This window comes from Eulemur rufifrons, chromosome 16, assembly GCF_041146395.1.
Source record: "Eulemur rufifrons isolate Redbay chromosome 16, OSU_ERuf_1, whole genome shotgun sequence".
Classification (NCBI taxonomy): Eukaryota; Metazoa; Chordata; class Mammalia; order Primates; family Lemuridae; genus Eulemur; species Eulemur rufifrons.
The window spans coordinates 36,133,717-36,161,541 of NC_090998.1; the positions used below are offsets into that span (position 1 = coordinate 36,133,717).

Consider the following 27,825-nt stretch of genomic DNA (forward strand, 5'->3'; position numbering starts at 1 on the left):
CCTCTTGCTTTCCTGATACTCAACTTGCAATAAAGCTTTTCTTTTCTCAAAAGCCAGTGCCATGGTATTAGGTTATTAAGTATGAAATGTCCGATTTCCTTAAGTACTTTCCTTGACAGTTGATATCTCTGAAATTTCACTTTGACACATCTTGTTTTGTTTTTATTGTGAAGGTACATCCTCATTCCTTCAAACACATGGTTTGGCTTGTGATTGTCTTTCAAAATGTTTTTAGAGCAATTTTTGTGAAACCATGGATAAGTCAAAAATTTGTGTTATTTTCCAATATGAGTTCCGTCATGGAACCAATGCAACGCAGACAGCTCGAAATATCAACGAAGTGTTTGGGAGAGATGTGGCTAATGAATGCACAGTATGTCAATGGTTAGAAAAGTTCCATTCTGGTGATTTTAATCTTGAAAATGAGTCATGTGGGTGACCTGAGACCAAGGTGGATAATGATGAGCTGAAAGCTGTAGTGGAAGCAAACCCATCTCAACCTACATGTGAATTAATAGCAAGGTTTGACGTTACTATTCCAACAATATTGAACCATTTGAAACAAGTCAGCAAGGTAAAGAAGCTGGATAGATGGGTACTGCATGAATTAAACGAGCATCAGAAGTCTCAAAGCTTGCATTTCTTTGCTATCATGAAATAAAGGCAAACCATTTTTACACTGTATTGTTAACATGTGATGAAAAATGTATTCTTTTTGACAGTGGCATGCATTCAGCACAATGGTTGGATAAAGATGAAGTGCCAAAACACAGTCCAAAACCGAATATTCCAAAAAAAATTGTCCAAAAAAAGCTAATGGTGTGTGTTTGGTGGTCCAGCACTGGTATTATCCACTACAGTTTCATGAAACCAGGACAATTGATGACAGCTGATTTCTTCTGCAACTAAATGGACGAAATGATGAAGATGCTTGCGATTAAACAGCCGAGACTGGTCAATAGAGACAGGCCAATCCTCTTGCAAGACAACGCTCGACCACATGTCACACAAACAATGCTGCTCAAACTACAGAGGCTGGACTTGGAAACTCTCTGTCATCCACCGTATTCACCAGACCTTACACCAACTGAATACCATGTCTTCCAGGCTTTGGACCACTTCTTGCAAGGAAAAATATTCAATTCTCAACAAGCTGTGGAGAATCCATGTTTCTTTGCTGCTGGCATGAAGGAGCTACCAATTAAGATGGCAAAACTGTGTCAGTAGTTTAGGTGCATACTTTCATTAATTGTACTGCTTCTTGTTTGAGATATAATAAACTACACTTTTGATTCAAAATTAGGTATATCATATTTAATGACCTAATGCATTGAGCAGCAAACCCATTGATTACTTGGTAACAATAGGAAAATGAGCAAAGTATATGAAGAGAAAATTGACAGGATAGGAACTCCAAATGTCTAATAAACATAAGAAAAATCATTTAGTTTCCCAAGCAGCCAGGGAAATTTAAATTAAAATTGTATCATTTTCCAGCCACGAGATTAGCAAAACCTTTAACAAGTGATGGCATTTAATGCCAGAGAAGCTTTCAAAGAATTCATTGTCTAATGGGAGAGACAGATATATTTAACAAAATAAATATGACTAAAACATGGGTCCTTGTGCTTTGTTGGTGTGTGAATTACTAGAAGTTTTCTGAAATAAATTTGACATTGTCTATCAAGATTTAAAGTTGACATAGTCTTTGACCCAGCAAATACATACTTAGTCCATCCTGTAAGAATAGATACACATAAAAGTTAGGATACACTCACAAAAAAGTGGTCAGTAAAGCACTGTTTGTATTGGGAGGAAAAAAAAGAAAGAAATAAAAACAAGCTGAATGTCCTATAATCGGGAAACAATTGAATGAATTCCACAGTATACATTAGTATGCAGTTATTTAAAAAATGTATCAGATCCATATTCATTGACTAAGAGAGATATCTTTGGGTAGATTGTTAAATAAAAAGAAAAACAAAGTTGCAGAATAATTCGAGTAGCGTAATTCCCTATTTTTCAAAGTGAAGCAAACAAAAGGTAAGCAAATAAAACCCTTGTAGGTGTGCTATATTTGGTGGAGAAAGTGTAGAAGGACACACACCAGGCTGCTACCTGGATTCCCTTGGGAAATGGGTGTGGAGGAATGGGGTTGGGGGAAGGTCATGAATGCCTTGGACTGTTTAATTAAATGCTTTGGATTGTTTAATTTGTTACAATGAGGACATAACGACTTTCATAGGTTAAAAAAGGCCTCTTTGAGCACTCCACCCATGGTATATTTTTTATCTGTCTTTCCTTGTGCCTTGGAATGCGGCTTATGTTTTGTCATCATCCCCCTTCCCCGTTGAAGACAAGTATTTTCGCTTCTCCAAGCCCAGAGCAGGAGTTACCCCACTATGAATCTTTCTCTAACTTGCTACCCAGGTAGACTTTCTTTGTACCCCTATGCTTTTTTTTTTTAACTATTAATTTAGCACCTGTCAGACTTAACTATGTCATATGTTTACTTGTCTGTTTACCTATTGCTAGAAAGTAACCCTTTAAGGGTAGAAATTGTGTTTCACGTATTTAGTAATCACTGTGCCTGGCACAGAGTCGGTGCTTAATAGATGTTTGCTCAGCGAAGAAGCTAAGTCTTTGAAGGAAACACTTGCCTTGTGCGGTGTAGTTCATGAGCCTATTTATGGTACTGTTCAAAAATATTGTTCCAGTCAGCAACCTTTAAAAAAACCTGATGATTAGGAAGAATATAAGCCCCTTTCTGCTGAATCTTAATGGAAAAAAAAAATCCTTAGGATGGCTGTATTATATTTAAATTAGCCCTGAGAGGTTAAGGCCTAATATCAAGTATTTATTTGCAATAAAAATAGATCTTTTTTCCCCCCTGGTTCTGCATTCCCTCTTCTGCCCACCAAATACCTACAAACATTACTGACAGATCTAAATGACAGGGATAGGAAGGGGATATGTCATACTCACCTTCCAAGGTCTACTTCCTTTTTGATTTCCCCTACGGAAGTAGCATTTTTAAAAATGCTACAAAAGTAATGCCTAATCGTTGTAAACACATACAATGAAGAAATTCATAAAAAAGTGAAAATCACTTGGAATCTTGTTATCTGATCATTAATATAGTTAGCATTTAACAATACAGGTGGTCCCTAGATTACGGACGAGATACGTTCCCAAGAACCTGTTTAGGTCAGATTTGTTAGTAACTGAGATCCCTGATAAATAACACATGTACAGTAATAATAATAATAGCAACACTATAATGGCTCATATGTGGTAATAATGCAGTGTAATACTGTAATAATTATAATACCCCTGTAACTGTAATAAGAAGTTACAGAAACTATTGTGCTTTTTCTTCTAACTCAAACAAACAGAACATAAAAACAAACACATACAAAAAGTTTAGACAGGAGATAGGAGAAATTTCAAAAAAGAATATTAAAAGTTAACACTCACCTAAAGTTGCAGCAATGCTAGGCGAATAAGGAATGTTACACTTATTTTGATATTCTAACAAAATCAATAACATTTCCATTTCCATGATTAATCCACTACGTGCTAAGCAATAATTGATGCTTTCATTGGAGCATGCCTTTCACATGTTCCATTATTCTCACTTTGTCCTTTATAATTATTCCGATAGTGAAGCCTATTGCTTTCCCAATGAATGATGATGTCTGGCCTTCCTCCAAACACTTAATTATTTCTACATTCATTTCCATTTTAATCACCTTTCTCTTTGCTGCAGGCTCACCTGGACTTGCAGTGGTCCTTTATTTTGGAGGCATGGTCATGAGTGTAAACACAGACTCACAAAATCGAATAAAAAAGTTAAGATGAAAGTGATACTGTGCCCAAGCCACTGTAAGCAAGAGCAGCTAAAGATGCTGCTCCAACCAAGTGCTCACACCATGCGGGTTTGTTTACATGCACGGAAGAAACTAGTTCCCAAATTATTAATTTAATTATTTAATTTTAAATTATCCTGATGAGGAGTTTTGGGAGCCCTTTTGTAAGTACATAACACCATCGGTGGGCTCATCTGTAACCTGGGGATTATTGCCTGTATACGTTCTTTCAGATACTTTCTGTGCCCACGTTGACAAATAGTTGTACAAAACAGGATCATATTAATCATCCTATTTTACAAGCCAATTTTTTTCACTTAAAATAAATCTGGTCTTTTTCCATACTAATAAATATAGACCTGCATCAGCACTTTTAATGGTATTTCTTCTCTGGATATTTTATAAGTTATTAAACCAATTTCCTATTGATGGGGACTTTAGTTCTATTTCTCACTGATATAAAAACATGTCTTGGGATTGCTATCTTGGATCCTGCACTTGTCTGATTTTTTTCCCCCTAGGGTAAGTTCCTAATTGTGGAATTACTAGGCCAAAAGGCACACACATTTTACAGTTTTGGAAACATAATGCCAAATTTCCTCTCCAGAAAACATTTTCCAATTTCAACTTCCCTCAGTGTCCTAGAGAAACTTCTGCTTGCTACACTTACCAAAGCATTGAGTATTATAATTCTTGTGAATTTATATTTATTTCTTTCATCACTAGTGAGGTCGAATCTTTCCTGATTGTTGTTCTTTGAACTTGATTATGGTAGGGGTAGGAGCTTGCATGTTAAAGAAGTTTTAAATTTTTTTATGTGTTCAATCTATTATCTTTTTAAAGTATTGGCTTTAGGGATCATACTTAGAAAGGTGTCTTTCACACTTAGGGTTATAAATTAATGCACGTATGTTTTCTATTATATCTTTATCATTTTGTTTTTTAATATTTAAATCTTTGATCCATCTGCCAATTACTTTTGGCTAAGGTATGACATAGGGTTCTAATATAATTTCTCTCCAATTTAAATTGGTTATCACACTTCCTTTTCAAAATACTTTACCCTTCCCTGTTCAAATGAATTGTAATAGCAAATACTTAAATAGTGGTTTGTGTGCCAGGCACTATTCCAAGTTCTTTATGTATATGAATTCATTCAGACTTCGCCTCCACACTATGAAATAGGTACTATTGTTATCCCCAGTTTATTCATAAGGAAACAAAGGATGGAGAAGCTAAGTAACTTGCCCAAGATCATGTGGCAAATCAATACTGGAGCTGGGTAGGAACCCAAGGGAGTTCAAGTCCAGAATCCATTCTCCTAAATCCTGCGTTATGCTGCCTCTTGGTGAAGTACCTCAAGGTCCAGTTCTAAAGCTGCTTCTTCCCTACACCCTCTCTTCCTCTGTACACCATCTTCTCCACTCACCCCAGGGAGACGAGCTTTCCCTCCCTTCACCTGAAGCTCTCCTACCAACAGCACTAAAATTCCTACTTGGCAGGAAGTTTGCATGTACATGTGGCTCATCTTTTGCACCAAATGACAATTTCCTTGAGGTCAGGAACAGGGAATGAAGTATATTTGCTCCAAATGCAGTGCTTTACTCATAGAAGCATAAATTCTTCCTTTCTCTATCATTAGTTTCTGTTTTAATTGAAAAATTATATATGAATGTGGTAAACATTTATGTAGCATTAGAGTAACTACTGAAATATGTCCGTGTTTCTCTGGCTTCTCTCCAGAGGTATTTACTAGAAATTTTTCTATTTATATGCAGGTATGTATGTATACTTTTCATTCTACATAAATAGGAATTCCAAGTATGTTTTCTGTACCTTGCTTTTTTCAGTTCACATATCTTGAACTTAGTTCCATATGAACATGTATGGATCTAGCTCATTCTTTTTAATAACTGTAGAGTATCCCATCCCATTGTAAGGATATGCCATAATTTATTTAGCCAGTCCCCTAGGGGTGGGTATTTAGTTTGTTTCCTGTCTTTTGCTTTTATAAACAATGATGAAATGAACATCCTTGTACATTTGTCTTTAAGGAGGTATGGGAGAATATATGTAAGGTGAATTATAGCAGTGGAATTGCTAGTTCAAAGTGTATGCACATCATATATTTTAAAAATGCCATGTTGAGCCATATATTTTATTTTATTTTTTATTTTTTGGTTTTGATTCTCAGTTTCATGAGTTAAGGTGTTACCTTGGGCAGATTATATAACTTCTCTAAGCCTTAATTTCCTCATCTATAAACAAGGAAAAGAACAATACCTGTCTTATAGGATGGTTCATGAGGTATTGCATATTAAGAATTTAGCACTCCCTTCCTCTTCTGGTCTGGTCTCCTCTTCCTCGTCCAGTCCCCTCTCCTCTTCCTCATCTGGTCTCGTCTCCTCATCAGATCTGGCCTCCTCGAGTCATTTATTTTAAAGTTAGATAATATTTTAGAAATTACATAGCTGCTTTTTAATAAATGGTTATTGAATACTAAATGATTTTTGAAGAGAGTAATTTAACTATATGTAGACAAAAACAAATTCTAATAAGTATGGGAAAAAGGCTTACAAATTGATTGGTTATTTATTCCAAAGATTTGAAAAAAAAAGATAAGCTTGTATTAAAACAATGATAAAATATAAAGTGGAACCCAAAGTCAAAGGCCGCTGATGACGCTGTCATTATACACTGGTTCAGAAGCAGCGTTAGAGTGGTTAAATGTACGTGAGAGAATCAGACTACCTGTGTTGGAATCCATGATATGCCCCTTATTAGCTGTGTGCCCTGAGTGAATTTATTTAAATACTCTGAACTTCAGCCTCCACATCTATAAAAATGGGGAAGTAATAGTGCCTACTGCATAGGATTGTAATGAGAATGAATGACTGTATGAAGCACTTAGAGCAGTAGTGGTACACTGTAAGAGCTCAGTGTTGGCCACTAGGTTAAACAACATTAGAATGATAGAGGTAATGGAGAGAAAACATTAAATGAGCTGATTAGTAACATAATCACAGACTAGAGAACTGAAATGCAAAAGTGACATTAAGACTAGATATAAAAGGATGTTTATCCATAGTGTTCATTTGACATAACAGAGAATCTTTGCCTTTGTTTTTCAGGAAACACAGTTGTTCTTGGCTCCACTTTAGAGGATGCACATGGTTAAGGATGAGATTGATTTTGGCAACTGAATGGAACATTGGAGTGTTCAGTTTAAAGGCTGATTCATGAAAAACAATGGCAATAAAGTAATTGATTAAAACACGCTGATAAAAGGAAATGATTGTTCGGAGTGTTGGATGTGATTTTTGACTCTTGAATAAATTGCTTTGTTACATTCATGAGAATAGCAGGTATTTTAACAAACATTGTATAGTGTTTTCAATTTTTGAAGAGCTTAATGTTTGCATAATTTTATATACCTTCAAATAGAACTATTAAACAGAGCTATATTTGATCCACATGTGTATATCTATATATGCTATACTATTAGAGATGGGTTGAATTCATATTATAATGGTAAGAGTAATTCTATACACTTGTATAATGCTTAAAATTGTTTTATAATTTTTCACTTGTTAGAAGACTGGTTCCATTTTTCCATCATGTTCCCTGATTAATCACTACTCTTGAAATAAAAAGTACAAAATTAGAACATCAAACTTAGTATAAGGTTAAAGAAAAAAGTGTTTTTTTTTTATTGTGGAGAAAATGCATAGGCAGGAAGGTATATAAAATTAATATCTGTTGAAATGTTAATTTTATAATAACATGAACTATAAAAGAAATCATGTAAGCATCTGATACCATTAAAATCAGTTGATTTTTATTGGACACAAACTACATGACGCCCTGTTGGAGAGGAAGAACATAGCTATTTTTAACTTGACAACAAAATGTTATTTCTCCATTATTTTTACCCATAAAACCTGTATGGAAGAGACAAATTAGTTTTCTACCACCTAAAACAAAGCAAAACAAAACAAAACAAAACCCTTGTAAATTCTTTCATTGCACAAACTATTAAATTCCAGATGGTGGTGCTGTTCTCATGAAGAAAAACATCCTATAAATTTTTTTTGAGGTAAATTTTTATGATTACTCTTTTATTTTTAAATTAAGTTGTTAATACAATATAGATGGAATTTCTATTAGCTTTAAAAAAACTATTGTCTTTATATTTGGTATTATTTTAATCTATAGTGACTTATCAGCAAGGTACTTAGCAAAAAGATAGTACTACGGTATATTTATTTATGGTGGATAGTGATGTAAAAGTGTACATCACTATTCTTTGTATTTGAAAATCAAAATGTCCAGAGAATGCCCTTATCTTTGTAAAACATAGTGCTGTATTTATGAAGATATAAAAACCTGCAGAAAAGTTGCAAAATTTCAAGACAAACCATTGCTAAGGTGGTTGAGATGGAAATGCTATTCAAATTCAAACAAGGGAGAAGACTGTTAAAGCCACACAATATATAATGCCAACAGCTTTGCTTTTACTTTAGACAACATTTTGTTGTTGTTTGGGTTTTTAAGTTTGGCCTTGTTTGGTATAAAAGTCGTAAACAAAAAAGTAAATGCTTACATATTTTTATTCCCAACAGTCATTTTCTGAGATGAAAATGTCTTTCTTTTTTTTTAATAAAATTTCCTTTATGAAATAATGCTCAAATATCTGTATGGGGCTCTCTGAATATCTGTGAATGCTTCAGGGAACATAATACCACATATTTATTTAAATTAGATAAAACCCAAATGCTTCCCCTGAAAGGCCTACATCAGTTCCGTGAACCTGGGAGTGGAATCGCTAGTGTGGCACTCGTCCCCCTGCCAGAGGCCCGTCCACATTAAAACGATTGAATGAATCTTCCACGGTGTGAAAATCAGTCATTCCCTGTCAGGAAATTAGACAGCTCATGTCCCCTTTCCTCAATCAAATGTCTTTAAAGTTTTTGAACTATTTTCTTAGAGGAGTAGATGGCACAGTGGACTCAGAAAGAATCCACAAACACCGACTTTTGACCTTAGGCACTTAGAGGTGTTCACTTGTCTAAGCTGTTCCTTATAAATAAATGAAAAGTTTGGACTAGAATATAGATAACCTCTAAGGCCACTTCCAAGTCTATAACTATGATTCTCAATCAAAGATATTAATAAAGATTTAAAAATATACATACACACAATAATACATATGTATATTTAAACAATAAGTATTAATAAAATGTGTTATCTCACATAACAGGCAGGGGAGGGGACAGGGTAGTTACAGGGGAGGTTAATCGAGGAGCTCAATGATGTTATCAACAGTGCAGATTTTTTTTCTTCTTTCTTCTCTGTCATCTTAATCTTCATTGTCTTGGCTTTTTTTTCTTTTCTTTTCTTTTCTTTTCTTTTTGAGACAGAGTCTCAGTCTGTTGCCCGGGCTACAGTGCCATGGTGTCAGCAACCTCAAACTCCTGGGCTCAAGCTATTCTCTTGCCTCAGCCTCCAGAGTAGCTGGGACTACAGGCGCTCACCACCACACCTGGCTAAGTTTTTCTATTTTTAGTAGAGACGGGGTTTTGCTCTGGCTCACGCTGGTCTCGAACTCCTGGCCTCAAGCGATCCTCCCACCTCAGCCTTCCAGAGTGCTAGAATTACAGGCATGAGCCACCATGCCCAGCCTGTCTTGGCTTTTGTCCTTAGGTTTGTGTCCTCATGGTTGCAAGATGGCTGCTGCTATTCCAGATTGCACGTGTAGACATAAAATTTAGTTCATCCTTCTGATAATCATATTGATCTGGTCTTTCCTGTTGCCAACATCGCTACCTTCTACAAAATGAGTGGTCTTTTTCTTCATTCCACCTAGTAGTGGAGAAGATAATTTGAAGGACTCCCAGAGGTTGTTCGCTTCTTTGAAGTGTTTTCCAACAGTATAAATCTCATGAATCAGATCCTCCATGCAGATGATGCCATATTTACCAAGAGAGCGAGTAATCAGTGTTATCTGTCAAGGCAACGCACTTCTTATTGATTTTGCCATAGCCATGCTTGCAGATCAGCTCATTTACTGACTTCAGGTTTGGGTACCCCCATGCAATGTGTGGTTCTACAATCATCAGCATGTTAACTGAAGCCTTGCTGGGCTTAACAAGGGTTTCACTAAAGATCTGGAGAGGGTGAAGAAGCTGCAACACCTTTCGGACCTCCAGGCTCACACCACTGATACCTCGGATCCTGATGACAAATGCCAGTCTGGGTTCTGCAGGTACATAGATGTTGCCAGCTTTCCTTGGCATCCTAGTCATTCACATCTCAGTTCTGTACATCTGCCTGTATTCCTGTGACAGTGCTTAGTTTTTTCATAGATAAGCTTCCTCCTTGCCTTTCGAAGCATCTTTTGGGCAAACTTCTTTCTCAGGCACTAGACCTTCAGCTCTGCAAAATTCCTTCATTTTTTCTTAAGGGTTCTGGCACAGCGGGAACCTTCGTTTTCTTCTGACACATTCATGGTTCCAGCAGGAAAAGAGAGCTTAACTTGTCTTTTATATTCTTTATTCTTTTGTGTTTTTCCACTCTGTTTAGAGAGAATTCTCAAAATGCTGTTTTTCGGTGTCCACTCTACTATTTATCCCTCAAATCAATCTTTTTATTTTGATTGTCAAATTTTTAATTTCTATGATATTCATTTAATGTTTTAGTTATAGTATCCTCCTACATTTTTCCAGAGATATTTTTAATACTTCTTCTAAAACGTGGTGAGCCCTTTGATTCCTCAAGATATGTGTTTTTTTTTTTTTTTTTTTAGAGACAAGTTCTCCTGTCACCCAAGCTGGAGCGCAGCGATGCAATCACATCTCATTGTAACCTCAAACTCCCGGACTCCAGCAATCCTACTGCCTCAGCCTCCCAAGTAGCTAGGACTACGAGTGCGCACCACAATGCCCAGCCAATTTTTTTTTGTAGAGACAGGGTCTCATTTTGTTGCCCAGGTTGGTTTCAAACTACTGGCCTCAAGAGATGCTCCCGCCTCTGCCTCCCAAAGTCCTGGGATTACAGGCATGTACTACTGCATCTGAATCTTCAAGACATTTTATTTGTTGAGTTTTTGTCTTGTTTCAAAATATTAGTTTTCTCCAGATGTTTCAGGAGTCTTTTTTTTTTCTTTCCATCTTTGTATTTGAGAATCGGTAAGTTTGTCTGCTCTGTTTAAAAACCTCTGTTTATGTGGGAGAGGTGATGCTAGAGGTTCAGCTTGGTGCTGGTACTTTGTCTTTTTCTAGTGTAGCTTCTCCAACCCCTAAAGGGCGCTCTTCTTGGTTTCTTGCCCTGTTTCTCCAGCCCCAAGGAGCAGGTTCACTGACCTAGCCTGTAGCAGTTACTACTTCTGTCTTGCTTTTCTCTGTCTCCCTGTATCTCTCAGAGCCTTACTTACTTGGCTTGCCCACTGCCCCTTCCTGCCGTTGGCTGCAATTTCCTGAGAGAAGGGTAGAATTGATTGGTGAGGCCTGGGTACTTTCAGTTTTGTTTTGTTTTGTTTTTAACCATGTTTTAGGAACTCAGAAAATTACAAATTTTGAGGGGAAAAATAAAGTATATTTAACTAAAAAATTTAGATCTCTAACTTAGACCTTATACTGCTAATTTCTTTAGCTTCAAATGCTACTTAAAACACAGGGTATGAAATTAGGAAAACTGGCTTTTGAGTTCCAGTTCTGCCACTTTTTTAGGTGTTGTGATCCATCTATGAACCTCAATTTCCTCATCAATAAGTTAAAGATAGTAAGAATAGCTACTGCATATGTTCAGCAATGATGAAATATAACAGTAAAGTGAACGTACTTTGTGAGTATCAAAGAGCTACTAAAAATTCATTATTCATCACACTAAATAATGCCTCCGTCAGACCCTTAGTAGTAGGAGAACGTAAGAAAAGACTGAGGTGACCAAGATGGGGGAAGAAGAGGAGATTGCCGCAGCTCTCGAACCAGATTTCTGTTTTGTAATTATTGTTCTCAATTCCTTAGAATTTCTAAATCCAAGATTTTATGCATGCCATGTCCAGAAACTCCCCTTGCCTGTGGCATAAAAGCCAGCCAGAAGAATCACTGAGAAGGTTCCCGTTTAACCAGAGCGGATAATTGGTTATGGAGGGTGAGGGATGGCTTTTGATACTCAGTAGATAGGATTCTAAAATTGCATTAACTTTCCCTAGAACTTTATCAAAGTGACAGTTTTATGTGTATCCTGTCCTCTGTGTACAAGAACTTGAAGGTAGCTAAAATCTGAAGACATTTTCTGTAAAAAAGAGGACTTTGTAGGTGGTTTTTTTTTTTTTTTTTTTTTTTTTTCCTCTCAGTAAAGGAAAACTGGATAGAACCCTAAACACATCAGAGGTTCTGAAGTCCAGATGGGCTGGAGTCCCAGCCAGAGTCCCCGCCAGGATCACTTTCCTTGAGGATTTTCAGGCTCTTCCTTTCCTTGGGGAATAAAATATCCCAGCCACTTCAGCCCAAGAGGTGCTGCGGTTACATGTGCTCACTTTGAGACTTCATGGTAAGAGGTCAAGGAGCAGCAGTAAAAACACAACACAGAGGAGGTAGGGAGATTTCCCTCCGATGTGCTTTCACTTAGGTTGTACCAGGTGGTCTCAGCTAAGACTGGAATTCTGTGTTTTACTTTTTGGTTAAAATGATTCTTTGACAAAATATTTTCTTCACTAGTGTGAGGCCATCGAGTTGAATCAAAACGTTCTGCCTGCCTGTGGATTTTGTATGCGGGTGATCACTACTGTTTTTCAGAGAGGCGAAAGTATTTATTTCCCTCTATTTTCAGAGACAGGATTCAGCACAGTTTACCCAGCAATCTCTCACTCCACTTGAGTTCGAATAAAAGAGCTTGGGCCAACCTTTCCCACATTTTAAAATGGAGCCAGCTTGTGATGATGAGGAGTTGGGGAGGGAGTGGACCTAATTAGACCAGAAAAAGGGCAAGAGACTGGACACCATCTGGGGCTGTTTCCAGCTAGTTGAGCCAGATTGTTATTGACCTAAGCTGACAGCTTTCCTGTGGCTGCACAATATGAGTATATTAATAGCAAGCTCAGCCAATTCTCAGTGGACAGGCTCTCGTATCTGTAGACATACCAACAGTGGTTCCCAAAATTTAGATTTCATGGAAAAGTACAATAAAAAAAAAATAAAAGAAGAATGAAGATAGGGAGAAGCCAAAAAGTCTTAGAAAAAAGGTCAGCCCTTTAAATGGAAGATTTCAAATTTATGAAGAAAATTCACTTCCATGTCCTTAATTTTCTCATTTTCTCCTGACTAATGAAAACTATTGGATCAGCACCAGGCAAACGTGGATGTTTGAGAACCACTGTTCCCAGTCTATGAAATAGTCTGTAACTTTTCAATCTGCACATTCAGCTCCAATATTTAGAGAGTACCTACTATGTGGAAATACAAAGGTGAACAAAGGCTCTCCATTTTAAATACACTTGTGTAACCCATTGTTGTGAACAAGCCACCAAATTATGTCCTCCTTCAGTTTGCTATTCTTTCAAATAAAAGATGTATTTGTGCAATCATAATCATTCAAATAGTCATTTCAGAGGGCTATTTTTTCAATCACAAATCTGAAGGACCCCGAGATAAGTGAAAGGATGCTATGTAAACATCAAGAGTGTTTTGTATTTTGAGCTGATGATTTTAAACTTCCTCTTGCTGAAAAATCAAGAAAGGTGACGTATGAAGAAGAGTTAAGTAGATCTGTCTTTCTTTGGTGTTACGTATGGGTAACCTAGAAGCCAGAACTGAGCTAAATAAATAGCAGTCTTAATGGCGTGCTCCTGGAAAGCCAAAACTGCATTTCTCTTTTGTCAAGACTGGAAGTACGCAAATGATTGCCCAATTACGGAAAGGTTGACTGAAGGTGAGTAAGGTTTCAATGTTCCTGCCCTAATTGCTCAACAAGCGTGTTCAACAGGCTAAATGGAAGTGGGGTGGGGTGGCTGGGGGGCAAAGGACTGCTTCTCTCCAAGTATTGTTGGGCAGCTGCCAAAGACAGTTGAAAAGATAAAATGAAATAAAACCGCTCAAGCATCTAATGCCATGAATAACAAGAGTGACATGTCGGTGCTCGCAGTTTTAGTGATAGCAAACTAATTATAACATACATAATTTCTAGTTATGGACAAGGGGCCATTTGCACAGCATCTAGTACTTTTCATATTATCTTGCCCTGGAATCTGCAAATTAATAGAGGTAATATATTATTATGGGAAAAGATCGAATCTGGCAATGATCTGAGACACTGAAGGAACCAGCTGTTCCACAGCAATGTGATTTTTCATGCTTCTTGGGGCTTGGTGTTCTTAACTGAACATTAATTTTTACTAGTGAGTTTTCACTGTGCTGGTCCTGTTTATGTGGCTCAGTGGACCAAAAATCTGATGTCACAGCCTAACGCTCTCTGTTCCCTGCCAAGAGTCTGCTGTGGGTACACTTTCCTGATGAGAATCTACCCTGCTCTGACTCTTGACTGCATCAGTCTCTGGCGATTATCCTTGTGAAAATAACTGCTTTTTAAAGCATGCAGTGTGTTTGGCATTTATCCAATGGTTTAATCACAAACTCTCTGTGACAGCTCTACCTTGAGAAGCCCCTCTGGGAATTCTGAAGAGCCAGGGTTGTGTTTGGACTCTCTAACTACAACATTCTTTTGGCTTTTATGCTGGCCTTAAATCTGGTCTAAACACTGATTTTGTATTTGCTGAGTAGAGTTTTCTCACTATTTTCTTCCATGAGCTCAAAGGAAACATGGAATATGGGCCCACAGATCAGATCATCACAATGATAACAGGAGACCTTTATGGTGGGCTTGCTAGGTAATAGATACTGTGCTAAGTAATTGACAATACACTATCCAATTGAATTTATTTCTTACAACTACTGTATGGAATACCTATTGTTACTATTCCCATTTTACAGTTGAGGAAACTGAGACTGAGAAAGATTAAGGAAACCTGACCATTGTCACTTGGCTTTTAAGTAGCAGAGGCAGGATTCCAACCAAGGTTAGTTTGAGTCCAAAGTTATGTTCCTACCTCCTTACATGTCACTTCTCCTAGAGAGGACATTTGTCCTTGGGCCTTGTGAGGAATCCTGGAAGAGAACAGGCATAACACACACACACACACACACACACACACACAACACATTCTCTCTCTCTCTCTCTCTCCCCAGAGTCTAGCTTTGCTCCCAAATGGGATTAGTGCTTGTGGAGCTGTCTGGAGAGGTCTCTACCTGCCTGGGACACCAAATCTCTCCTAAATGTTTCATCTAGTGGTGGGAGGTCCTGACATACTGTTCTGTTCAGGCTGGTTCTCCACCCTGAACAAATGGAGCTTTGCCTCACCCCAGCCACCTAAGGACTACTCTCCCCAAAGGGAGGCCCAAACCAGTTCACTAAAAGGCAGGGCATGCTGGATGCCTCTTTGGGCAGGATGTAAGACCTGTTTCCCATCTTGTTGCCATTTTATGTGGAAGTTTGATGTAAGGCTTTGCTTGGAGGCAGTGTTGTAGCACTGGTATATAGGTGAAACTGCCATACGGGGACAGCCTTCTTTGTCAATTAGCGCTTCCCTTCACTTACTGGCCATATGCAATGGCCCTCCTTACCAAATTCCTCCCTGTAGGAAATGGTGTTATGAGGTTGTAGCCTAGATTTAATAAATTTGCAAAGTATGTCTGCCCTCTACCCTCAAAGTTGGGAAAATTGGAAATGTTTTTCACAGTATTACTTTGAGAAGTGAAAACTGAAAAATAATACAGAATAGGCCAGGTACGGTGGCTCACACCTATAATCCTAGCACTCTGGGAGGCTGAGGTGGGAGGATCGCTTGAGGCTAGGAGTTCCCAGCTAGCCTGAGCAAGAGCAAAACCTCATCTCTACTAAAAATAGAAAAATTAGCTGGGCATCATGGCGCCACCTGTAGTCCCAGCTACTTGGGAGGCTGAGGCAGGAGGATTGCTTGAGTCCAGAAGTTTGAGGTTGCTGTGAGCTATGATGACACCATTGCACTCTAGCTCAAATGACAGAGCAAGACCCTGCCTCAGAAAAACAAAACAAAACAAAACCAGAATAAATAGAAATTCCAAAATTGCAGCTATTTCAGCATGCCCTTCTAAAATGATGATAAAGAGAATTCTTCTTTGTAAAAGCAACTGTGTTCTGTAGAGACAGGGTATATGGAAAATTTCCTGTTCTCTTAAAGGGTTTTGGAATTCTGCTTGGTTGTCAAGGGGAGTTGGGATATCATTTGGAAAGCGAAATAACCCAATGACCAAAAAGGGTCTTTTGGATTTATCCCAGTTGAATTCTCTTTAGCATCAATGATAACAGGAGTGAACTGGGCAAAAACAGCTTGCTTTGAAGGCCCCCTTGATAAAAGCTGAATAATTTTTTGTTAGAGAGAAGCTGAGATGATAGGAATTCTATTAGCTAAATTTTCTCTATTGAATTTCCCTTTAAGAAAGTCTGGAAGATCTTAAGGTCATCCAATTATTTGCTAAAATTAATTGAGTAATAATTTTGGGGGGAACTTCCTTAGGTATGACCTTATTCTTGTTTGGTGCTCAGTCAATGGGTTGGTCTTCTAGGGAAGCATAGCCACAGATTGCGGTTTATGAATGTGCTGTTCTAAATAATGATGATGTTACAGGTCTGCCTACAGCAATTTGGTCTTGGGCTAATCAATATTTGGAGGGGATATTTTAGCCACAAATTCTGCTGAGTTCCTATATTTGGTGTGAAAAACTGTCCACTTTCTCTAGAAGATAATCCTTAGATTAGAAGGAATTATTGGTCTGGAACTGGGGACAAGGCAGTTTAAAAGTCCAACCAAAGCCTAGCGGGGAGAAAAGGGCAATTTGTGTGCCTGGGTAGAATACGGATTGGTGCTTCTTACTCCCCACCTGAAAGTACGTGAAGTAGAATAAATAGGTCACAGGAATAGATGAATCAAGTAATTTCCCAATCAATCTCAAACATGGATTATTTTCAGAATAAAGTCTTCTTTTTATGCTTTTAAGAAGTGAAATAGGCCGGGCGTGGTGGCTCACGCCTGTAATCCTAGCACTCTGGGAGGCCGAGGCGGGCTGATCGTTTGAGCTCAGGAGTTCAAGACCAGTCTGAGCAAGAGCGAGACCCTGTCTCTACTAAAAATAGAAAGAAATTATATGGACAGCTAAAAATATATATAGAAAAAATGAGCCGGGCATGGTGGCACATGCCTGTAGTCTCAGCTACTCGGGAGGCTGAGGCAGAAGGATCACTTGAGCCCAGGAGTTTGAGGTTGCTGTGAGCTAGGCTGACGCCACGGCACTCTAGCCTGGGCGACAGAGTGAGACTCTGTCTCAAAATAAATAAATAAAAAGTGAAATAAAAAGGATGAGACATAGAGTAAAAGGTAAACTAGTATAGACAAATTAAAACTATGGCAAAATAAGTCCCTTCATCTATCACAGTAGTTCTCCAGGTAGTGAGCTTATCGAGTGTGCAGACTCCTGGCCCTTCCACATGATCTAACAGGTCTGAGGAGGATCCAGGAACTTACATTTTTAAGAGACAACCAGCTGTCCTTATTCAGGTGATCCACAGGCCATACTTTGAAAGACACGGAGCTATAGTAGAAGAGATTAAAGTCTGTAGATGCAAGTATAACAGGCTGGATTTCCTCAGAGAGAGAAACTTCATGAAGGGTTGGGCAGACAAGCCTGGACAGGAAATCTCTGGAACCCATCTTTGTTCTAGGGCTTGCACGTTGTCTCATTCCTTCTGGGTTATATAAGATACATTCAAGAAAAGGTGGAGAGAAAAACACCCTATACACACATGTGCATACACACATCTATCATTTCTGTACTCCTGAATATCTTCTACAGATATATACTGAGATGCTTATTTCATCATTGGCAAAGGCTTTTCTAGTCATGTCAATGAATATACCCTTGGCCTTTATTACCTTCTCCACATCTGGAACTCGTAGAACTCTCCAAACTCTACCTGCTTCAAGATTGGGAGGATCTGCTGACCTTTTTTTCCTTTCCCTGAACCTACCTCTACCTTGACTAGACTTTCCTGTCCCGGCCTATGGAGATAGACTCTGTAAGTTCTGACCTGCTTCTGGATCCCATTTTGTCTGAGATGAACAGGGTATGAACGGACTTAGATTCCTGCCCTGCAAACCAACAGGATTTAACATTTAAATCATCTGTCATTCATTCAACAACATTTGAGTGCTCATTACGTATTTGAGTGCCTCCTGTGTGCCAGGCACTGTTCTAGGCACTTGGGATACATCAGTGAACAAAACAGAAAGATTTCTGTTCACCGCCATGAACATTGTTGAAATGACATCAAAGTATTTAGAATATTACACAAACTTAGTTGATAAAGGAGTGGCAGGGTTTGAGAGAATTGAATCCAATTTTGAAAGAAGTTCTACCATCGGTACAACACTATCAAATAGCACATGCTACAGAGAAATCTTTTGTGAAAGGAGGAGTCCGTCAATGCAGCAAACTTCAGTGTTGGCTTACTTTAAGAAATTGCCACAGCCACCACAACCTTCAGCAACCGCCACCCTGATGAGTCAGCAGTCATCAACAGCAAGGCAAGACCCTCCACCAGCAAAAGATTATGACTCCCTGAAGGCACAGATGACAGTTTTTTTTAGCAATAAAGTATTTTTAATTAAGGTGTGTACATTTTTTTAAGACAAAATGCTATTGCATACTTTTATATGTATTGGGAAACCAAAAAATTCGAATGATTCACTTTATTGCCGTGGTCTGTAACTGAACCTACGACATCTCCTAGGTATGCCTGTATTCACGTCCTTGCGTACGCGCTTGACTCCTTTGCCCCCTTCTCACTTCTCTCAGCCTTCATAGACTTGAAAAGAGTTAGGATCTTGGTCTGGATTAGGCTTTGGTGTAAGGGAATGTTATGCCTGATTTGATCTTCTATCCAGACCACTTTAACCTTCTCCATATTAGCAATAAAGCTGTTTCACTTTCTTATCATTCGTGTGTTCACTGGAGTAGCACCTTTAATTTCCTTGAAGAACTTTTCTTTGCATTCACAACTTGGCTAACTGTTTGGTACAAGAGGCATAGCTCTTGGCGTATCTTCTTTGGACATGCCTTCCTTACTAAGGTTAATCATTTTTAGCTTTTGATTTAAAATGAGATATGTACAATTCCTCTCACTTGAGCACCTATTAATTGACCTAATTTCAATATTGTTGTGTCCCAGGGAACATAGAGGCCTGAGGAGAGGGAGAGGGATGAGTAAATGGCTGATCTATGGAGTAGTCAGAACACACATGCATTTGTTGATTAAGTTCATGGTTTTAAATGGGTACAGTTTGTGGTGCCCCCAAGCAATTACAATAGTAAGATCAAAGATCACTGATCACAGTTCACCATAACAGTTACAATCATAATGAAAAAGTATGAAATATTAGGAGAATTACCAACATTTGACACAGACACATGAAGTGAGCCTATGCTGTTGGAAAAATGGTGCCAATGGACTTGTTTGATGCAGGGTTGCCATTTTTGAAAAACACAAAAGCACAATAAAATGAGATATGCTTGTAAAATGATTGCCTGTGGACTTTAAGGTGGGCCAAGTGGTAGACGAGAACATCAAGGGCATAAGAGACAGTGAGAATACAAAGGGATCACCATCTGGTGAGAGTGAAAGGTAGCTGGCCTTTAGGTAAAAGGGGGAGTCAGCTGTACAGACAGGAAGTGTAGTCAGAAAATGGGGTGCATGGAATTGAGATTATGGAGGAATTGCAGTTGTTGGTGATGACTAGGTCTAGATATTGCTATGTGAGCGAGTAGCTGCATCAGAGTAAAGGACAAAGTCACTGAAGGAGGGGAGGTGAAGGAACTAAGAGACCAGGCCCAGGGTCTGATGTACACTGGTGGGCTTTGTGCTCAGTCACTCCCAGACCACCATTAGTGTTATCAGATCCTGGCATTGCTCTGCCCACTTGCTGCCTCGATTGGTCACACTGGCTTTTGCCTCAGCTTTGGTTCCTAAGTTCCAACCAGGACCCTGCTGACTACTGTGGACTGGAGACTTGCCCTGAGGTCAGTCTGGACGGTTGACTGTGGCCCCACCGTCTTCGGAGAAGTTTCCCGGCTGATGCTTATGGTTAGGCCGACCCAGGAATTGCTTTTCATTTTCCATTTCAGAGTTTCACCGCTAGGAGGAACGTGGCCACTTCCTCCTGGACTCTGTAGCTTTGACAGATGGCCGTCACCACTAAAGCTGGTGTGGCACTCCTCTGGGTCCCCCGCACCTCCCCGCAGGTTCAGAGTCAGCCTTGGCAGCTGGGTGGATTCCCCCGGGGGCCTGTGCTCATGCTGAATCTCTCCACCTCCCCACCTGCTCACACTCCCGGGGCCATTAGGCTTTGAATCAGAGGACTGGGTCATGAAAATACTACTGAAGGGAGAATCTATAAACAAACACAGTAAACGTTGCAGGAACTAGTCACATAGCAGTCTTTTCAACCATGTTGTGTGAACGTAAATAATTCTATGTCCAACTTCAAATCCTGCATACCTACGGTTTCTTCTCATAAATATTTGTAAAATACCTTTTTGGTTCATAGATAAAAACCTAAACACTATGATAAGCTTTCTGGCAAGGGAAAAATCATATGAGTTATATATAAGGCATATAATATAAAGCAGATATAGCTTTTTAAACTTACTGTAGATTTTTAGAGCTAGAATAGTGGTAAATTTTAAAGAAAAAAAATGTCAGTGATAATTTGACAATGCTAGCAATGAGGTGCTTCTTCCCCCTGGCATAATAAAATAAAGCATCTGGGATCTGGTAGCAGTCAGTTAGAAATGGAGATGTCAGTTTGTAATTGTGACAACAACTATAAAGTTCTTAGTAATATATTTTAAAAGAAAGGTGTAAGACCTAAGTGAAGCAGACTGTAAAATCTTTCTGAAAGATATAAAACTAGATCTACATAAATTGAGAGACATGCCATGTTTTGGATGGGAGAAGACTCAACGTAAGAAAAATGCCTATTCTTCCCAAATAAATAAGATTAATGTGCTTCCATTCTTGCTTGAATCCCAATAGGCTTTAAAAACCTGTGCAAAGTTATTATAGCATCAAGATAGAAGCTTAAATATCTAAAAGTGGCCAATAATGTTTTCAAAAGAAGGGCTGAAAGAGTCTTGTCTTACTAATTATTGAAACATAATATAAAATGACTGCAATCCAGACAGTTTTAGCTTAGGACTAGAAAAATTGATAGGAAAGATAGATTATAAAGCCAAGAAAAAGATCCAAGTATGCTTGAGAACTTAATAAATAAATGGGCAAAGAGTGGTTTGTATAATAAATTGTGGTAACTCAATTATCCATCCACCTATAAGAAAAGTTATGCCCTCATCTCAAATACATACACAAATATACTTCAGAGGGATTAAAGATGTTATGTTAAATATTATAAATAAAATCATAATAAATTCATTATATGAAATTTTAGGAAGAGGTTTTCATTACTTGGTACTTAGAATTTCTTTATAAAAATTAGAAATACAAAAAAACCAAAATCATAAAGTAGAAGTAGATGTATTTGACTAAATTAAAACATAAAATAAAAGGATACAAAAGATATCACAAAGTCCGAAAACAAACACACTAGACTGGGAAAAAATATTTTGCCACACATGTAAAAAAGTGTTCCTTTGTCCCTTTTACACAAATTGATAAGAAAAAGACAGTACTACTAAACCATGGATAAAGAATATGTTCAGGCATCTCATAAGAAAGGAAGTAAAAATTGCCAATAGGCATATGAAGAAATGATCAACATCATTAATAGTTTGGAAATTTGAAATAAAGTAATTAAAAACAAGATTCCATATTTTTGTTGTCTTTTGGCAAAACTTTAGAAGTGTCATAGCATCTAGTTCTCGTGAGGATGCATAAAAAGGGACAAATATATATAATTTGTGGGTGTGTGGATTATTACTAATAGTTTTAAAAAGTAAGCTGGTAATTCCATTAAAGTTAAATAAACACAGACCTTTTGGTCCAGCAACCTGATTTTTTGGGATTCTATCCTAGAGAAATAATGTACCAATTTACAAGCACTTACCATCAAGGATATTTATCGTAGCACTGTGTATACTGGCAAAAACTGTAAGAATCTCTATATTTATCACTAGGGGAAAGCTGGAAAAAATTATAAAAATCTCTATGCTTATCACGAGGGGAAAAAAATTATATCCCTGATGGATCCACACCAGGCAATTATGTACGGAGTATTCATAGAATGAGTTTAATCTATAGATACTGTTTTAGAGGAATATCTGAGATCTATTGCTAAGTGAAAAAAAAAACAGATATTTTATTTCATGCTTACAACATAATATATACTCGTCTAAGTTGGTTTTGGTTTAATTAAGTCATTTAATCCTCACAGCAATTTTATGGAAAGCTTCTCTTAGTATTAATACTTACATCTTACAAAGGCAAAACCAGGCATTAAGGAACGTGTCTGAGGTTACTGAGCCAAGAAATTTGAATCCAAACAGTCTGGCTTTAGAATCCATTTATGTAACCCCCATGCTGAAAGTCCTATTTCTGATATTTAGTATCAGTCTAAGCTTCTAAAAACAAACAAACAAAGCCAGCCCGACATCTGTGTGTATCTATCTGTGTAAACATAGGGAGAAAAGGCATTAATTTTGGTTACCGCAGAAGTTGGGATTATAAATGAAAAGATTGTTTGCCCTTTCATCGTAATACATATGTGTAATGTTTGTTGCGAGGGGGAGCCTATAATTTTTAAAACACCTATAAAGAAAAATATTTAAAAATTAAGAAATTGGAAAAGGGGTGAAAAACACATCTGGGTACATGATGTTGAATCCTGTGTCTAATTACTCCACTTTAAAGAGGAAAAGTGACGTAGCGTAAACTCCTTCATTTATCTGTTCATTCATTCAACAAATAGTTATTGAACACCTACCCTGTTCCAGGTGCTGGGGAGACAGCAGTGAACAAAATAGACAGACGCTGCCTTCATGGGGTTTACATTCTAGACAGATCATAAGCAAGTGGACAAGCAAACTAAAGCATTTCAGATGGAGACAAGGGCGGACTGAAAAACAAAGCAAGGTGAAGGATATAGGGAGTGAGATATGAGTGAGACGGGTAGGTGAGTTGTCATTTGTTACAGAATGGTCGAAGAGGTTCTTAGTGATAGGGTGACATTTGAGAAGAAATCTGACAGCAATGAGGTTAACTGCCATGTGGATGAGCATTGTGGATCACTGTGGGAAGAGCAGGATAGCAGCGGGAGCAGCAAGTGCAAAGGCCCTGAGGTCATAGTGCGCTTGGTGTGTTCAAGGAATAAGAAGGCCAGTTTGGGGTGGGTGTGGTGGGGAAGAAGAGATCGTGGGAAGACCATGTAGAGAAGAATTTTAGCTTTTTCTCTGAGTGATATGGGAAGCCCTTGGAGAATTTTGAACAGACAATGACATGATATGACTTATTAACCTACTACTTGACAAATAGATTAGTTGGTCATTTCAAATTTGAAGCTAGTACAGTATTTGCCATCCACTCCACACGGCACACAGAAACACTGCACTACGTGCCCCTGAGGGCATTTTTTGAAAAGAGGATGTGGCTGGGGAGAGTTCTCAGAGAAGTGTGAGAGGGGAACCACATGGCATTCCTAAGAACAATTTGGGAATCCCATCCTAGCCCCAGTTGAGTAGACCATGCAGCTAGTATGTGCTGTTTATGTGGTTTCTTATGTGGTGATGTCATTCAGAGAAAGAACCTTGGAAGATTGATAGGGACATTTTATTCCAAAATGGGTGTTTTTTATTTGTTTGATTTTGAGCACGGGGAAAAAGGCCCATAGGATTTTGTTTTGTCAAGAAAGCTCCGAACTATAGAGGGAAAAACAATCATTTCAAATATTACCTATAAATACTTTGGTTGGGTTTTCCAGAAGCAAATCCCAAGACAGAATTTATGTGAAAGTGATTTATCAGGAAGGGAAGGGAAGGGAAGGAGTCAACCAAGGAAGGCCAAGGGGGTGGGGGAGGCTGTGCGCTTATCTCCCTGCCGTGCCATGCAGGGTTAAGGTTGCTGAGCCACTTACAGGCCACACCTGTCAGTCAATCACTGGTCCATTCCGGGGCCTGGTGGGGAATGCTAAATGCCCAGGTATGCAGATCACAGAGTGAGTGCCGCTGAAAGTCTCTAAGGGAAAAGATCCAGGAATAAGGACATTGTTTGACTGTCAAAGGGGTCTTTGAAAACTATGAATGGAAAGTAGATCTAACTTTTCCTTCCTGCTGTTCTAAACCATCAGGATTCCACAGGAAAACAAACCTTCGCCTCAAATAAAAACTCTGATGTTTGAAAAGTAAAGGCAAGCTGCTTCCTCAGGCAGAAAAGACTGCTTCTGAACTACCTAGAAGCATCCTTTTAAAAGGTAGGGACAGTACATAACGCTTTCTCTGATGCTCAATTTCCAAATGCCAAGCTGTTCATACAGATCTAGTTTGCTCCAATGTGCCTGATTGAAGAAAGTGCCACCCATTTGCGGTCAGGGGCCTATCCTGCTCTCAAACGTGTTTTGTTTGGCCTGCCTGATGTTTTTTAAAAATTGGAATTGCAATATTTGTCTTCAATTAAGATATATTTTGCCCATCAAGAATGTATCAAAAAATTACCCAGTGTCCAGGGTGCCCATATTATGAATAAAAGGCTGAAAATAAAAAATAATAACATCCTAGGGGGACAGTAAGGATGGGAACATAAAACATCACAACAGAGAATGGAATTTCACATCCTATGGATAGTTTTCTTAATAAAAATAATAAGCCAAAGGCCACACACAGCCAATCTGAAGTAAGATGGAAAAACTGGTTGAAAAAACATTTTGAGGAACTAGGTATTTATAGGCATGTAGGAATGCTAGAATGATAGAATAAATTGCTAAATTAGATACAAAACCTTTGAGATGATTTTCCTACTGGGCAGAAATCATTTGCACCTTTACCAGAAAAAAAAATCTATGAGTTAACAAATAACATGTAATATGTAACACTTCAAAATCTAGGCCTTAGTCAATGGTAGATAACACAGCAAACAAAAGTACATTCTGTTAGATAATTAAAATATCCTCGGCTGGGACTGATAAATAATGGCCCAGTCTAATATTATGTTCTCTCTTCATCTTAAGTTTTGGATAATTTTTAAAACACCTTTCGCTGTGCCACCAGAAATTATGATTTAATTGGTCTGAGATAGGGCCCTGGCAAAATTAGTTTTTCAAGCTGTCCTAAATTCATAAAATTTGTAAAACCTACCCACTACCATTTTGAAGCTAGCTATGAAGAACAAAACTGTGGTTAAACAGAGATCTACCAATTAATATTTTCTGATGCATGTGATCAAGTAATATCTCTAGTTTCTATCAGTGGTAGGGAGTTAAGCTACCTGGGCGCCTGAATATGGAAAATAGGCCCTGGGGACGGGGTTTGGCTGGGAGGAGCGTAAACATAAGGACTGTTCAAGAGCTTATTAAGAAAAGGGAAGAGATGAAGAAACAGCTAGAGGGACAACAGAAACAGTAAAAGAGGAGAGACCGGACTATGAATCGAGATGAGGAGACAAGACGACAATCTGATGCTATATCCCTCACATGTTCTTCCACCTTCTTGTGTGTTAGAAAAATTCACAGACATGGAATTGATGGGACAAAAGTTAAGAGCATTTACAGTATTAACAGATACCGCCAAATTGCTCTCCAAAAAGGTTGCAATAGTTTACACTCTCACCAACTGCATATGAAAAATTCCTGTTTCTTATAGTCTTACCAGAACTGTAATAGCAACTGTTTTAGATTCTTTGCCATCATGAAAAGGGGGAAAAAAGGTGTCATATAGACATTCTAATTTGCACTTATTTAATTAAGGGTTAGAGTGTTAGATTGAATATCTCTTCAAGTGTTTATTGTATTTCTTTTTCTGGTAGCTCCTTTTATATTTCTGCAGCCTATTTTTTAATTGGGCTTTTTTTTTCTTAGTGACTTTTAGAAGCTCTTGATTTATTAAGGAGGTTAGCTCTATGTTATGTAGTCAAGGGGTGCTTGGGAAGGACATTAAGAAGCTTCTAGGTGCTTCTTTGTGAAGACATTAGTTACTTTTAAATAAGAAAAAATAAATCGAATGGCCTCTCCTAAGCTCTACATGGGAGCCAAGCAGGCAGGCATCCCTGCAAGGGAAGGATGTGTTATAACAAGAATGTGTCCGGGGTTTAACATGACTGCCCCAAGTCAAATGTTCCCTGATGTGTCGCACCAGAGACTGTTGAACGGGTCAGGGAAATTTGCAGAGGCATCAGGAAGCCTCCTGGGAGGATAATATTGTCTACTACCCAATTCCTTCTCTTTTGAGTTTTACTATTTTTAGGACCTCTTTTGTGGATTGAGATGACTTGGAAGGGGCAGGAAACAGTCCTAAAAGGTCCAAAAGGGTGGACATCAGGAGAACCTGAGTGGAACCAAGAACAGATTTCAAAGCCCATGGGCGTGGGGTAAAGGGAGAGGGTTGGCGCTAACACAGGGCGCAGGTATGAATGGAAGCCCTTCCTGCACCAGCCTGGAGGGCAAGGATTGGGAGCCAGCTGGTGGTAAACTGAGGAGCTACTCCTTGCTTGGGTTCTGAAAGTGACAGCCACCATAGTGCCTCAGGGATTGGATTCGTCCTTCCTCCATTGCTTTGGCCCTGCTAGATTTGTGGACCCGTGAGGGCAGCAGCAGACACAGGTGTAACAAATTTGCTTGCCAGCATTCAACGGGGACACCGTGTGGCATCAGCAGAAGCAACTAAGGTAGGAAAGAAGCCTGCCTCGAACTGATTCAATTCACCAGTTCTCTGCCTGGAGTTTAGAAGCTGATGCCTCTGGAGTCAAATGTCTCTAGTGTTCTTGGACAATTTGGAGGTGGGAAAGAAAGAGATGTTGGGCATCCTGGTAATTTGACCAGGGAGGATGTTTTGAATAATTTGAACTTCAAACTTGAGAGGCGGGTTCCATCAGTTTCAATGTGTGCTCAACAAATGTTAGTTTTGTCTCCTATTTGGATGCTCAGATTTTTTGAACTTTCACATTTTTGTATGTCACATACGGTTTTAAAATATTCATTGATCAATTACTTTGTTTGTGGCTCCTATGTTTTGTACCAAGAAAGGCCTTCCCCACTGCAAGATATTATATATATATATAAGCTATAAATATACATATTTTGACAGAAAAATTGTGAAGGACTTTGAAATAAGCAAAAAAGATTGCTGGGCGACCCTTCAGTGTGATACGACATAGCCCTACAGGGTTATCTGGAAGGATACCTAAGATATAACGGGTAATCATTAGTTATTATAGTAAATTAAATACAGTCTTCCAGTGTTATCAAATAAGTTTCTGTTTCCTGAAGATTGCCCAAGGCTCTGCTATTAACTATAAACTTGCCCGAGGCCAAAATCTGGTTCTTTAGCAAAGAAAGGTAACCCCAGAGTCTCAGGGAAAAGGACTATGCCAAGTACATTAAACTATCGGTGTTTCAAAGAATAGACTCTTGGGTACAAACTTCTGAGCTAACGTTATTTAGACAACTTTCAGTCTGTACCTATGGGGTAAGTGAGGATTTACGGGATTTTTTTAATCTAGAAGCAGACAACTCTGTGAAAACAGAATGCTGATCCAAGACTCAGCAGATCAAAATTACAAAGAGCAGACTGAGCTGATGAGGAAAATGTTTACTGTGGTTGAGGCTGATGCTGTTTTAACGCTCTATTTTCTGGATGTATGAGGAAGCCAT

The 27,825-nt window shown here is 38.5% G+C and overlaps 1 pseudogene; it reads right to left on the reverse strand.

The window, feature by feature from the left end:
• Positions 1-9,636: 9,636 nt before the first annotated feature.
• On the reverse strand, positions 9,637-10,301 carry LOC138397378 (large ribosomal subunit protein uL30-like; annotated as a pseudogene).
• Between the last annotated feature and the right edge of the window lie 17,524 nt (positions 10,302-27,825).